Source organism: Mobula birostris, chromosome 20 (assembly GCF_030028105.1).
Source record: "Mobula birostris isolate sMobBir1 chromosome 20, sMobBir1.hap1, whole genome shotgun sequence".
NCBI classification, from domain to species: Eukaryota; Metazoa; Chordata; class Chondrichthyes; order Myliobatiformes; family Myliobatidae; genus Mobula; species Mobula birostris.
The window spans coordinates 19,738,115-19,753,995 of NC_092389.1; positions in this window are offsets into that span (position 1 = coordinate 19,738,115).

Here is a 15,881-nt window from a genome sequence, read left to right on the forward strand (position 1 = left end):
TGCGTCAAAAACTACAGTCCATAACTCAGAATTCAGTATCTCAGACAGCTCTCTCCTGCCAGCAAGAGAGAGAGATCGCTAATTCATCAACAAGAACAGGAAACCAGCAGCTCGCTGTTCCGATGTGATAATCTTGCCCATGGCTTCTGGAACTTCCCCTCCCCCCCACCTCCAAACTTGGGGACTGACAGGTTCTCACTCGAGAGAGATAAAGATAGAGAGAGGAGGGAGGGAGAGAGAGGGGAGGGAGGGAGATAGGAGGGAGAGAAGGGGGGGAAGTACGGGAAAGAGAGGGGTGAGAGATGGTTTTTACTGTTCTCTGTACTCTGTAGGATCTTGCAGCTTCTGGACTACACAATGTTGCAGCTAGACAAGACACTCTCAATGGTGTTTTTCATTCTCTCTATGGCAAAGCCATTGCTGTGTAATGGAGAGTGGTCAACCTGTTCCTTCCTGAAGTCCACAGTCATCTTTTTTGCCTCGTCCATGCTGAGGCTCAGGTTGTTGTTCTCACACCATTTGACAAACCTCGCTACCTCCTGTGACGAGAATACACATAAATTAAGATGTTTGCTGGCCTGGGCTAGCATCAGTGGCATCAGCAGTTGGTCTGCCACCTGTCCTCAGGGGAAGGAGAGATAAGGAACAATGAAGCAGCATCTGGAGATGTATAATGAAGGGACGGGAGAGAGAGCTGTCTAGAGCGGCTCCCCCTTTGAACCCTGAACTGTTTGAAGTGATGGACAGGCGATACCCCAGGAGGGGGATAAAAAGGGACAGGGTTCGCTAAGGCCACACACACACGACACCCGAGGTAACGAGACCCTGGAAGCGGTGCGCCTCTCACAAGTCGGTGGGAAGTACTGGGCCATAAGCGCTCAGGGTGGAAAGGTACGATCAGCGGGAACCCGGTGTATGTCCACCCTCGCTTGGGTGCCGGGTTCACTGCAGAGGATCGACCGCATCTGGAGGAGGGGTCACAGTCGGTGACCTCAGGTGACATCACAAAGGACCCGCCCGAAAGCTGCCTGTGAGCAATATCGCAGGTCTGTGAGTGGAAGCCGTTTTGAATGACCATTCGTTCTTGTTCTCTCTCTCCTTCCCCCCACATTGTCCATCGCCATGGCAACGATTACTGTGAACTGAACTAAATTGGACTGAACTTTGTGTCACTTTGAAATTGGTCATTTACCCCTAGACAATGATAGAGCTTGATTGATGCTGTTATCTTAATTCTGTGCACATGTGTGTTTATCATTGCTGAACTGTTGCATTTATTATCCTTTTGATTACTGTGTTGCTTGTTTCTTTAATAAAACTTTCTTAGTTCTAGTAATCCAGACTCCAACTGAGTGATCCATTTCTGCTGGTTTGGCAACCCAGTTACAGGGTACATAACATAAGTGGGGTTCTCGTCCGGGATTTTGAACGCTAAATTTGGGACGGAGTAAATTGATTGGGTTAAAATTCCCGAAAGAAAGAAAAGACAGACAGCAGAAATGGAGGCTGAAGAATTTATAAAGGTGCCGACCTTGGAGGCATTAGAGGATGCCAGGAAATCGGAATTGGTAGCTGTGACCAAACGGTTGAGTCTTGCTAAGGGGAAGTCAACAATGAGGAGAGAGGAGATACACAGAGCTATCGTAGAGCACTATGTATCTAAAGGTGTGTTTCCCCAAGGCGAGCTGGGGGTGGTGTCTATTGAAAAACCTGCTGGAGACGCGGTACAGGTACAGCTTGAAAAACTGAGACTCAAGCACGAGTTCCGGGTACGGCAGTTAGAACACGAAGAGAAGCAGGTAGAAAGGCAAGAGAGAGAGAGACAGTTGGAAAGAGAAGAGAGAGAGAGAGAGAGAGAGAGAGAGAGAGAGAGAGAGACAGACAGCTGGAGCGAGAGGAGAAACAGAGGGAAAGGGAATTCGAGCTGGAGAAGTTAAGGTTAAGGGCAGAGCAGGGGCTCGTGCCGAACCAAGGTGGAGGGTTCCGGGCGACCCAGGAGGATAGGCTGGTTCCCCCATTTGACGATACCGACGTGGATCGGTACTTTCTCCATTTTGAAAAAGTGGCTATAAGTCAGGACTGGCCGAGGGATAAGTGGGCTGTGTTACTTCAGAGTGTACTGAAAGGGAAAGCCCAAGAAGCTTCCTCAGCTTTGTCCGCGGAAGATGCCCAGAGGTATGAGGTGGTGAAAGAGGCCATCCTCAGGATTTATGAGTTGGTCCCGGAGGCATACCGGCAGAGGTTCCGGAATGCGAGGAAGCAGTGGGACCGCATGTATTTGGAGTTTGCCCGTGAGATGCAGACATATTGTGAGCGTTGGTGCGCCTCGAAGGGGGTAGAGGGGGATTATGACAGACTGCTACAGCTGATCCTGATTGAGCAGTTTAAAGGTTGTGTCCCTGAGGGTATGAGACCCTACCTCAATGAGAAAGAGGCAGCCACGTTAGCCGCAACTGCTAAGTTAGCGGATGAGTATGCGTTGACGCATAAAATGAAGTTTGCCCCGAGTAAAGGCTACCAGAAGGGTAGTCAGGATGGCGGGGAGAGTCCGCCGGAAAAGTCAGAAAGTAAGCCGGGGACTAGTGAGAAGGATAAGGTAGACCGGGAGCAGTCTGGTAGGAAGTCTCCTGGGGTCGTCTGTTATAATTGCGGGAAAGTCGGACACTTTGCGTCCAGGTGCTTTGCCCCAAAGAAGGAGACGGGAAAAGGGAAAACAGCGATTTTGAATGGCTGTATCGAGCTGTTAAGTGAACCGCTAGGGAAGGACAGGTCTGCCAAAGTTCAGGAAGGGTGCGAGAGGTTTATCTCGGCCGGATTGGTGTCGGTGAAGGAGGGGTTAAAACCAGTTCCAGTGAGGATCCGGAGAGACACGGAAGCGTGTCAGTCACTAATACTGAAGAGTGTATTAGAGTTTAGCTCAGAGACCCAGACTGGGGAGGTAGAGGTCAAAGGTGTTGGGGAAGGGACAGAGTCAGTCCCTTTTCACCAGATACACCGACAAAGCAACCTGGTCTCTGGACTAGTCACGATCGGGGTGAGGTCCGAATTACCGATGAAAGGCGTGGAAGTCTTGCTCGGTAATGACACCGCCAGGGGAATCGTGTTCCCAGTCGTGAGATTGACAGGTCAGCCTGCCAGCATTGAGGCCCCGCCCATGGACTCACAGGTTCATCATGGGGCTGCGGTGGTAAATTTAGCTGAAACGTTTCTGCCAACCTTGTACGAGAAGGGGGTAGAAAATGAAAAGAAAGAGGGTAGTGAGACAAGAGGTAGTAAGGGAGCTGGGACAGACGTAGCAGTAGCCAGGAAAGAATTTGTGCAGACGCGGGAGCGAGACGAGGGGCTGATGGTTTTGGCAGAGACAGCTCTCTCTGACACAGCTTTAACAAGGGAACTAGTAGGCTATTGTGCGGAGGAGGAAGTGTTAAGGAAGAAAGGGAAATCCAGTACAGTACTCGCAGATGAGGAATGGGGGGTGGTGCAAAAGAGTTATGAGGATGAGATTTTTAACCTGGCCCACGAGGTATCCCCCGGTGGACATTTTGCGGTGCTGGAGGAAACAGTTGGTGGAATCATGAAAGAGGTTTACCGGCTGCCCAGGGGGAAGAGCGTTATTTATCGTGACCGACGCGAACTGAGACGGTCACCGGCTTTTGATATGCTAACAAACCTAGTCGGTGTTAGTGTGGAAATCAATGAAGCTAAGGGCCCCCTGATAAGAGAAAAAAACCATTTTGAAAAGATTAGTATGGGATCGATCAGATGGGAGAAGGCTATTGTTTTGGCCAGGTCTACTGATAAGGTCTCTCCCTTAATCCCCGAACAAAGCGACTCTTTAGCAGAAGTAATTAAATGACTCGCACCCAGCCTAGTAAACAACATCCATATATAATGAGTAATTCAGTGACTAAAGGACTGATGAACACAGAGGTGTGTATTGGCAATTTAATACGGCTGTCTGAAGCCAGCTTGATAGTGAACCTTGAAAAAAATGAGTTCGGCCACACGAAGGTCACTTACCTGGGAGTTGTGGTGACACAGGGGCAGCTAGCAGCGATGCAAGCTACAGTGCAGGCTATCTCTGACATTCCAACCCCGACAGACAAGAGGGCCCTCAGAAGGCTCTTGGAGAAGGTGGGGTACTGTAGGAAGTTTTGCAATAACTCTGCGGTCACTACCCCTCCCCCTCCTACTAAGCCCTTGCGAGAGAAAACTGAGTCGGAATGGGACGACCCTTGTTATTGTGGTCCGGGACAAAACCAAATGAGAGGTTACATTGATCGCAATTCATCAGTGTTTTTGGCCACTATGAAGTTTGCTGAGTTGGAGCCTGGTCTAAGGGATTATTAATAACACATATAAAAGGGACAGAAAATGTGATTACTGACTGTCTGTCAAGGTGCTGACAACTTCAAATTCTCTGTATTATCAAATAGCTGATAAAGATGTATATTTGTGTGTATCAAATAATGTACTCATGTTTGTACTTTCTATCCCGGTAAAAATCCTTAAAGGGGGGAAGTGTGATGAGAATACACATAAATTAAGATGTTTGCTGGCCTGGGCTAGGATCAGTGGCATCAGCAGTTGGTCTGCCACCTGTCCTCAGGGGAAGGAGAGATAAGGAACAATGAAGCAGCATCTGGAGATGTGTAATGAAGGGACGGGAGAGAGAGCTGTCTAGAGCGGCTCCCCCTTTGAACCCTGAACTGTCTGAAGTGATGGACAGGCGATACCCCAGCAGGGGGATAAAAAGGGACAGGTTCGCTAAGGCGACACACACACGACACCCGAGGTAACGAGACCCTGGAAGCGGTGCGCCTCTCACAAGTCAGTGGGAAGTCCCAGGCCATAAACGCACAGGGTGGAAAGGTACGATCAGCGGGAACCCGGTGTGTGTCCACCCTCGCTTGGGTGCCGGGTTCACTGCAGAGGATCGACCGCATCTGGAGGAGGGGTCACAGTCGGTGACCTCAGGTGACATCACAAAGGACCCGCCCGAAAGCTGCCTGTGAGCAATATCACCGGTCTGTGAGTGGAAGCCGTTTCTGAATGATCAGTCGTTCTCGTTCTCTCTCTCCCTCCCCCCACATTGTCCATCGCCATGGCAACGATTACTGCGAACTGAACTAAATTGGACTGAACTTTGTGTCACTTTGAAATTGGTCATTTACCCCTAGACAACGATAGAGCTTGATTGATGCTGTTATCTTAATTCTGTGCACATGTGTGTTTATCATTGCTGAACTGTTGCATTTATTATCCTTTCGATTACTGTGTTGCTTGTTTCTTTAATAAAACTTTCTTAGTTCTAGTAATCCAGACTCCAACTGAGTGATCCATTTCTGCTGGTTTGGCAACCCAGTTACGGGGTACGTAACACTCCTCTCTGTATGCCGACTCATATTTGTTGCTGATGAGGCCAACCACTGTTGTATCATCAGCGAACTTGATGATGGTGTTTGAACTGAATCCGGCAATGCAGCCTTGAGTCATCAGCATGAACAGCAACAGACTAAGCACACAGCCCTTAGAAGTTTTATCTGACTGTTGTGTAGATTTTTAATGTCTGTTATTCCTCTTCCTTCTTCTATCCGAGGTAGTGTTAATCCAAGTGAATTCTAGTGTACATAATGTTTTCTGAAATTTGTCATTTCTGTTCTTATTTGTATTTGTAAATGTTCCAGATTGGTTTCAGACCAAGATATTATGCCAAAAGAATATGTTAATATAGGTACAGCGGAAATGTTTAATACCTTTGTTATATTTTTACTGTTGAGCAGATTTTCTTAAGCCTTGATGTAAAATCTGTCAAAATAATAATAATATTTTTTTTCTTTCTCTTTGTATTTGCACAATTTGTTGTCTACTGCATACTGATTGTCCACCCTGTTGATGCGGTCTTTCACTGATTCTATTATGTTTATTGGATCTATTGAGTATGCCCACAAGAAAATAGATCTCAGGGTTGTATATAGTGACTTGTATGTACTTTAATAGTAAATTTACTTTGAACTTTATGTCCCATGCAACAGATTTGTCCGCCATTCCTATGGCCTGAACATCTCCATGTTCCATGTGTTCATGGAGTATTGATTGTATTGACCAACTGACTTAACATGTAGTTCTACATCATCTGTTGTACCCTGATCTGTATTTTCCGTTTATTTATTATTTTGTGATAACCTGTGAATTTCTCTTTCCACCAGCTCTCTCAGCATTGCCTTCTCACCGTACAAGCCTGTAGAAACCTCTGCCTCCTAACAAAAATATAGTTAAGTGAGAAAGATACCCTTTACAATCAGGTGCTCAAAATTAAACTGTCTTTCATAGCAAGTTTACTTAGAATTTAACCAAAGTGGTTATTGTATGGTTATTTTTGTAATAGCGATTTAATGAGGTCAGATTCTTGCGAAGTGTCTACATACAATAGTCTAGCCAAAGCAGCATACCAATTGCTCTTGAAAAGGGAAGAAAAGTCATATCACATGTTACCAAAAGTCCCTGTTTATTTTTTCAAAATTCAGGTAAACGTAAAATCTCTCCACAGCACTCCCACTGTGTTGGTATGCACATTTAATTTTGGATATATTTGTCATGCTCTTAAAGCTGTAGCAGAACTGGTTTTATACTATAATGTGTACTAGCTGTGCATAGTCTCAGTAGTTTGCAGTGTCCTGTTTCCTATTAAAACTGCATCTAACTAAGTCTTACAGCTCCCTAATTCAGTGACTTTTTCACCCTGTGCCTTTTGGTCCAAAGGTACTATCCTACTCCTTCATTCTCAGATGATTCTCTAAACCCAATTCACTTGTTACCTTTGCCTGAGCTCTCAGCAAAGTCCTTTATTACTTCCAGAATTCAAAGTATTACATTCAGGTCCTCTTGCCGTATATGTGCAACAGATTTTTCCTTTGATTCATTCACTAACACTCAGGATGTTCTGGGACATGGAACTAGTATTTAAATGTGAGCTTATTGTCATATATTTGCCTTGTCATAATTTTCTGTGATGTGTCAGGTAGAGATATTAAGAGGTAACATCAGGCAGCCCAGAGCTGAAGTTAAGAAAGATATTCCCTCTTTTTTCCCCTCCACCCCCACCCCACACACACATTGAGCAAAAGATACAAAGCTTGAAGGCATGTGCCACTAAGGTAAAAGATAGCTTCGGTCCCACTGTTATAAAACTATTCAACCTTATTACACTTGTAATGGAATCATCTGTTTTGAACAGCAAGCAAAGCTAAGTTTTTAACTGTATCATCAGTACATGTGACAATAATAAATCAAGTTGCCAATTTAAAATGAGAAATAATTAAATAGAGAGTGATCCATAATTTTTGTGCATCCTGAAGATGGATGAAATTATTGTTGTCACCCAACTCCAAGCTACAGTTTCACCTAATCTCCTTGGGTTTGGTTGCAACTGAACAGACAATGCTCATTCTCTGGGCCTCCCCTTCTTTCTTGGCAACAGATCCAACCAGTTCCCCTCCACCACCACCACCCTCTGTTTGGCAGAACTGGTCCTCACTCTCAACAACTTCTCTTTCACTTTCTGCAAACCCATGTTGTATCCATGGACACCTGCATGAGCCCCAGCTATACTTGCCTTTTTATTGGCTGTGAGGAACAGTTCATGTTCCAAGCCTTTCCAGGTAATGATCCCCAACTCTTTCTGTGGGACATTGACAACTGCATTGGTGATGTTTCATGAACCAATGCTGAGCTCATCGGTTTCACCAACTTTGTTTCCAACTTCTGTCATGTCCGTAAATGCACTTGGTCCATCTCTGACACCTCTCTCGCCTTTCTCCATCTCCCTGTCTCTATCTCTGGACACAAGCTATCTACCAATATATTTTATAAACCTACCAATTCCCACAGCTATTTTGACTATCCCTCTTCCCATTGAGTGTCCTGTAAAAATGCCATTCTCTTTCCTCAGTTCCTTCGTCTCTGCCACAACAGTTCCCAGAATGAGGTTTTCTTTTCCAAAGCATCAGAGATGTCATCCATCTTCAAAGAACAGTGTTTTCCTTCCTCCTCATTGATGTTGCCTTCATTCACATTTCCTCCATTTCCTTGGCATCTGCACTCACCCCATCTTCCCATACTTCTGTAGGGATAGAGTTCTTCTACTTCTCACCTACCACCCCATGAACCTCAGCATCTAACATATCATTTTCCAGAACTTCTGCCATCTTCAATGGGACTCTACCACCAAACACATCTTTACCTCCCCAACACACCACCATTTTCTGCTTCCCACAAAGGTCGATCCAGGGGCGGCGCTAAGGTGGTGCTAGCTGGTGCTATAGCCCCAGCAGAAATTGCAATAGCACCAGCGTAGCACCACCAAGAAATTAACTGAAATTTCACATACAAATTGCAGCTGCTTTGCTTTCTCTGTATAGTTTTGAATACAGCTTGTTTCTCCAGTTGATCTAGTGAAACAGCGCCTCCATTACCATAGCACCCACGCAGCAATAAAGTTATAAACTCTGTCAGATCCACTCTGCACTTCTGCTTATTCGTTCGTTATCAATGTCTTGTCGTTGCTGTCCTCAGATCAATTAAGCTGATTCAAGATCAATTAAGGTGGTGATGTCACTCACTCTCACTCACGCGAGAGATTGGTAGTATACATCCAGGTGCAGATCCATGGTCTTGCGAGACTAATGGATGCCACACACACACACACACACACACACACACACATTGTGCTTTTACAAGCTAGTGTCGGCGTGGCACGTGCATTATTTTGGCGGCGTGAAAAATGGATTGATCTTTAGTGAGAAAATGACTTCATCCAGAGGAATCAGTGGTGTCTCAGCCTTAACATGTCTTAATTGAAAGTGACATGCAGAAAGGAGTAAGTGGGGATGAGGATGACAACAGTTCATCAAAGGACTACAAGGGCGAAGTAGAGGTACAAGAAATGGAGCGGGGTTTGGAAGAGAACGTGAATGAAGCTGCTCTTAGTGCTAGTGGGAATACTGTTAACGATGTTAGCCAGCAGCCTGAGGAAGGACCCCGTCGGCCAGCATTGAAAAAGTACCCTTCGCTGCTCGCAACAGTTTGGCAATCAGCAAAGGAGTTTTATTCGTGGCTGGTTTGACTGACTGGAATATTCGATCACGAAAGATACTACGTTCTGCTTCGCATGCAGGTATTTCCTGTGTGGAGGACATGGGTTGCATTCTGAGTTTACCTTCACTGTCACCAATTACCGCAACTGGCAGAAAGCTACAACAGCTTTCAAAACCCACCATGTAGGTGCAGCTCATAAGTTTGCTGTGGAGACATAGGCCGAATTCAGATTGAGAAAACAAGACGGTTCAAGATTGGGAAATATGCTTGACAAAGGACATGCAAAGAATGTCCAAGACAATCATGAGTATATGAGAGCAGTGGTTGAGTCTCTAGCAAGGACAGACTGTGAATGACACAGTGGAAATTCTAGCTCCAATGAGACCCTACCGCGATGCATTTATAGATTTATACAAACTAATCTGCATATCACCGACTCTACCTGTGACATCTGCCTCGTGCAAACGGAGTTTCTCTTGCCTCAGACACCTCAAAAACTACCTAAGGAATAGCAGCGACACTGCTCGGAACAGCAACTTGGCCCTGTTGACCATAAACAGCCGGAGGACCAAAGCACTTGACATCCAGAAAATCATTGATGCTTTCGCCACCAATCACAACAACAGACGGATTGTGCTTCTCTGAAAACATCACTGGTGAGCGCAGTTGATTTTTTGAAAATTTGGGCTAAGACTAATGCTGATTATTATTACTATTTTGTGGTAGATACCCCATAGTCCTTATGTTTCCTGAAAATCCTAAATTATTACATTTACTGCTATTAAGCCTACTGGTTTTGCTTAGACTTCCAAGCGGTGATTCTGCTGATTTTTGTTTTAAATTCAGTAGCTGAATTAATTGAGGTATTGCATGGTCAGAGTACGATTTGTCCAACTCCTGGTAAAGCCTTGCATCTGCTTTTGCCTTACTTGACTTTAATAACCATGTATCTTTTGGCATTGTCTGTCTATGTAATGCGAATAGCTGTGGACATTGTGGTTAGTGTTGTGTTTTTCAGTTGGAAATCACGCATTTGACGCTGATTGCGGGATTGGTGTGTGATTCACGTTGTGCGCTGTGGGTCGGATGCTCTGTTGGTTTGTTTGTTTATGCTCTGTGTAGCCCGGGTTGTCTCCGATGCTGTTGACACTGTCGCAGTTCACTTCAATATTGTATTTATCAATTGCTGTTGCTTGTGAATCAACAGAGGCATTTATAGTAGGCACATAATGCTTGAAACTGACCTTTGAACACCACGTGTCTGGCCTTGCGAATACATATTACCATAGGACAGCGGTCCCCAACCACCAGGCCGTGGACCGGTACCGGGCTGCACAGCATGTGCTACTGGGCTGCGAGGAAGCGATATGAGTCAGCTGCATCTTTCCTCATTCCCTGTCACGCCCACTGTTGGAACTTGAATGCACGCGAGGTCATTACCCATGCGTCATCCATGTCAGTGCGGGAAGAAGATCAACTCCTCGAGCTTGCAAATGACAGCGGGCTGAAAAGTATGTTTGACGTAACATCTCTGCCGGCATTCCGGATCAAAGTCAAGGCTAAGTATCCTGAGATAGCCACGAAAGCACTGAAAACGTTGCTTCCATTTCCAACATATCTCTGCAAAGCGGGCTTTTTCTGCAATGAATGCAATGAAAACTAATTTGCGGAATAGTCTGGACATCAGGAACCGCCTTCGAGTATCACTGTCTCCCACCACCCCTCGATGGCACCGTCTCTTTGCAGGGAAACAAGCCCAGGGCACCCACTGATTCAGCGATATTGGTGTGTTGCAATGATTTTATATGTTCATACGGGGAAAATATGTGCTGTGTGTTTAATATCCAAACGTTACTTAAAATGTTATGATGCTATTGACTTATAAGTGGTTTATAATTGACTTATCACTATATTCATGCGCTGTATTACATAAAACCTAAAATAACACTAACATATAGTAAAAGCAGGAATGATATGATAAATACACAGCCTATATAAAGTAGAAATGATGTATGTAGGGTGTAGTTTCACTGAATAGAATTGCCAAAAACGATTTGTAGAAAAAAATGGGCACGTACACGTACGCACATGTCACGCATGCGCACATAGGTGCCTGCGCAAGGCTTCATGGTCATGGTCGTCTTTCTAGGGGTAAACACAATGTATTTGACTGCTACTGTGGTCCGTTGGCAACTCTACCACACACCTCCCCACCCGGTCAGAATATTGTCAATATTAAACTGGTCCGCAGTGCAGAAAAGGTTGGGGACCCCTGCCATAGGGTACATCCCTCAGCACCATCACTGAATAATTCAGCCCCACTGTAGCACCAGCAAGAAAAAATCTCTGGCGCCGCGACTGGATCGATCCCTCCATGATTCCCTTATGCATTCATCCCTTCCCACTAATTACCCTCCTGCCACTTATCCTTGCAAGTGGCCAAAGTGCTACACCTGCCCATTCACCTCCTCCCTCACCGCCATTCAGCACTCCAAACAGCTATTGGGATTGCCTACTGTATTGGGTGTTCTCAATGAAGCTTCCTCAACATTGGTGAGGCCTGATATACACTGGGGAACCGCTTTGTCAAGCACCTCCACTCCATCTGCAAAAAGCAGTATTTTCCGGTAGCCAACTATTTTATTTCCTATCCCATTTCCTGTTCCAGCAAATCAGCTACTCTTCTGCCATGATGAGGCCACTCTCATGTTGGAAGGAGCAACACCTCACATTCCATCTTGGTAGCCACCAACCTGATGGTATGAACATCAATCTCTACAATTTCTGGTAATTTTCCCCCTCCCCTTTCCCTCTTCTTCAACTCCCTAGCCTGGCCTCTTACCTCTTCTCCTCACCTGCTTATTATCTCCCTCTGGATTCACCTATCACTTTATATCATGTCATCCTTCCCTTTCCTCCACCTTCTTATCCTGACATCTTCCCCCTTCCTTTCCAGTCCTGATTAAGGGTCTCAGCCTGAAATGTCGACCATCTATTCATTCCCATAGATGCTGCCTGACCTGCTGAGTACCTCAAGCATTTTGTGTATGTTGTTCTAGATTTCCAGCACCTGCAGAATCTTTTGCGCTCATTCTCAGCTATGTGTTAGATAGCCAAAGGCGAAGTTCATCTGGTCAGAATGGTAAGTGGCCATAAAATTGATTGGCTTGTGAGGCAAGAGCTCAGGCAGCATAGGTGGTTGGGGATTGGAGGCTGTGCCTTGGGTGGAGCAGGAAGAGAGGGTTGTCCACCTTTGAGGACGTCTTCAAGAGATGGCGCCTCAAGAAGGCAAACTCTATTGTTTTCAGGAACAGCTTCTTCCCTCCACCATCATGTTTCTGAATGAGCCATGAACAAGACCTTTTTATTCAGTTTTATACTATTCTTGTAACTTTATTTCCATGTCAGATAGGCCAATGATAATAAAGTTTATCTCTGATTTCTTAAAGCCTAAGTCTGTTCTTTGGGTCAGGGATAGAGGAAGGAGACAGAGATTAATTAAAGCATGTATCTTTACATGCTTTAATGTGAGCACATTAAATGGGACACATGGAGGGCATAGGATAGAGAACAACTGGACTTCTGGTTTTCTGCAAACCACTAGCACCCCAGTAATTTAAATAGCGTGGCCACAATCCTTAGAGAGTCCATAAGGCAGTCCAATGTTGAGTCCAATGCTAACTGGCAACTCCTATGACATTGCTGGTGCCAAACTCTATAGGTCTCTGCAGTTCCTTTGGATTCATCAGGTTTGTGGAGAGGGGGAGCCTGCAGGACAACAGCTTGTTCTCCATATCTTACTGCCCTGGCTTGCATAGATAGTTAAGACGCAACATCCATGGTTGACCCAATCAACAGAGGGCCTATATGTCCACAATCATTGTCTAAAATTGTGTGCAAAGCCTGGTTGCTTACAAATAATATCAGGATTTAGAGAATTAAATTAAGGGCAGGTTGCTTTATCTCTGAGATCAGAAGATTAGTAAGAGACGAGGGATAGATATGACTGAGGTTGATAAAATGCTAAAACCATTTGATAAAATGAGATGGAGGAATAATATCTTCTGGTGAGATATTCAAACACAAGGATCATTACTAAAGTTAGAGCCAGCCAAAGCAAGAGCAAAACCCAGGTGTACATTTCCCTGAAAAAGACTGGAGCTCTTTCCCCCACATGACAACGTTTGCTGCAGCTCAGTTGGTGCTGCCAGGATTCTTGTGAAATGAAGGAGAAATGGAGTTGGGAAAGTTAGGTTTAATGCTAGTCGAATTGAATGGCAGAGGAAGAATGAGGCCCTGAATGTTCAAATGGTTCCATTTACTATCAAAATGGATACAGTATACAACCTGAAATTCTTCCTCTTCGCAGACATCCACGAAAAACAGAAGAACCCAAGAAGAATGAACGGCAAAAGAATGAACCCCAAAGCCCCTTTCCTCCTCCACGCAAAAGGGTCTGCAAAAAGCACCAGCGCTCACCACCCACCAAGCAATAACAAAGCACCCGAAGAGAGACCATGATCTGCAGTCAACAAGAACTATTGTTTACCAGACAGTTCAACATGCCATAGACTCTTTCTCACTAACAAGGGACAGAGAGATGTCACCCATTTCACAGCGAAAGGGGAGACCAACAAACAGTTGCCGTTACGATGTTACAGTCTGCCACGTTACTTTTTTCCGAGATTCTCCAAATCGAGGATCACCATCAAGAAAGTGTGATTGCTTGACTACAGAGACCTCCATCTGTAGCATCTGCCGCCGCGAAATCCTGATGTTCCTTCTCCCGTGACACCTCAGTTGGCGGCACTGGTCTGAAATCGGTCGTTCACAGGGCCACGCGCCAGCGTCTTCCATGCTGCACCTGGAGAACGTTGGAAAATGGCCGGTCGGTCCGTGAGCCCCAAGAACAGGAACTCATCGCCGTGCATTTCAGGGACCTCGATAGAACCCCAGCCACTCTGAAAAGGAAAAAAAAGAGACATTAAAGAGAAGAATTTAAGCTGTTTCTGAAGATGAGCTTGAAGAGGCAGCCATTTGGCACAATCTTAACTCCACCCACATTGCACATGATCCTAGAGATTACCAGAGTCCCATGGAATTGATCTAAGAACAAGTCATTGCTTTAGTGAGAAGAGCAGCGAGGAAAAATGCCATCACCATCTCATTTAGTATTCCACAAGAATTGAAGCTAAGTAATTTTTAGATGTAAAGTGTAGTGTCAGGAATAGGAAATAAATTGAATAATACGAGGGGTGATTGATAAGTTTGTGGCCTAAGGTAGAAGGAGATGAGTTATACAGCTCTTGTTACATGCACGTGCAGTTCAACTCTTTGAGTGATTATGCAGAAAGTTTGAAGTTAATAACTCATCTCCTTTTACCTTAGGCCACAAACTTATCAATCACCCCAAGCTGTGGACCACTTCTACAAAGGTCTAGGATGCCAACTCCTACAAAGAAGGGATCCGTATGCTCTACGACCACTGGACTAAGTGTGTAAATGTGGGAAAAATAAATATGCTAGGTTTTCTAAAATTGACTCCTTCTACCTTAGGCCACAAACTTATCAATCACCCCTCGTAGTTCAACCTTTACATTTAATATAAGAGAATGTATACAATATACAACCTGAAATTCTTGTTCTTTGCAGACATCCACGAAAATAGGAGTGCCCCAAAGAGTGAGTGACAGTAAAAACATTAGAACTCCAACCCCTCCTCCCATGCACAAGTAGCAGCAAAGCAACCTCTCCCTGTTACTGCAGCAAATACTGTAACATTTGCATTGCAGTACGATCAATTTGATTAAATAGCCACCATTATAATGCAGGTAGTAGAATTCAGGCGGCTGTGCATGCAGATTTTAACATATCATTATATTATACAAGTTATACTGTGAAAAATAGGTGGAAGACAACTTGGAACTACTCTGAGGACTCTTGTTGGAGGTTATTCATTTATTTATTTGCTTGCTTGCTTTCATTTAGATATACAGCAGGGTAACAGGTTTTACCAGCCCATGATACCAATTAATCTATTAATGCATGCATCTTTGGAACGTGGGAAGGAACTGGAGCACCTGGAGAAAACCCACTGAGTCACAGGGGAAACATACACACTCTTTACAGCCAGCAGCAGAATTGTACCCAGTTTGCTGACTCTGGAATAGTTTTATCCTCATCACTGTGCTACCATATATTTCTACTCCAACACAACACATCACAATTTTGCCAAAGTGTTCCAGAAGCAGCAAGATTACTTATTTCTAGTCAATCGAAACAGCAGATATTCTCCAGCACTTTTCTATGTTCTATCTTCCCAAGGAACTTACACTAGTTACAGCTTAGTTTTATTGTGCTACAGGTGTGAACTCTAACCTGTGGAAACATCCTCAGAATTGTACCCATAATCAGTGAAATACCTGCATCAGTGAGAGTAGATGATGCAGAATTACTGCTCATCTTACATATGCAGAAGAAATTGCAGATTTCCACAGACCTCTTATAGGATCTAGAGTAAAAAAGCATATTTGCAAAACAGCTTTTCAGAACGTCAGGATCTCCAGCCAGTGAATTGCTTTTAGTGGCCAATTTGCAGCTAGCAATAACCCAGAAAGCAATGAAACGAATAACTGTACAATCTGCATTAGGTGTTGGCTGAGCCTTCAGTACTATAGTTCAAAATAAATTTATCCCCAACCTTCTAGAGTTAGGAATCAACATCCCTCTGATTGAATAGTGTCTTGGATCCTACACCACCGAGTTCAGGATCAGCTATAACCCTA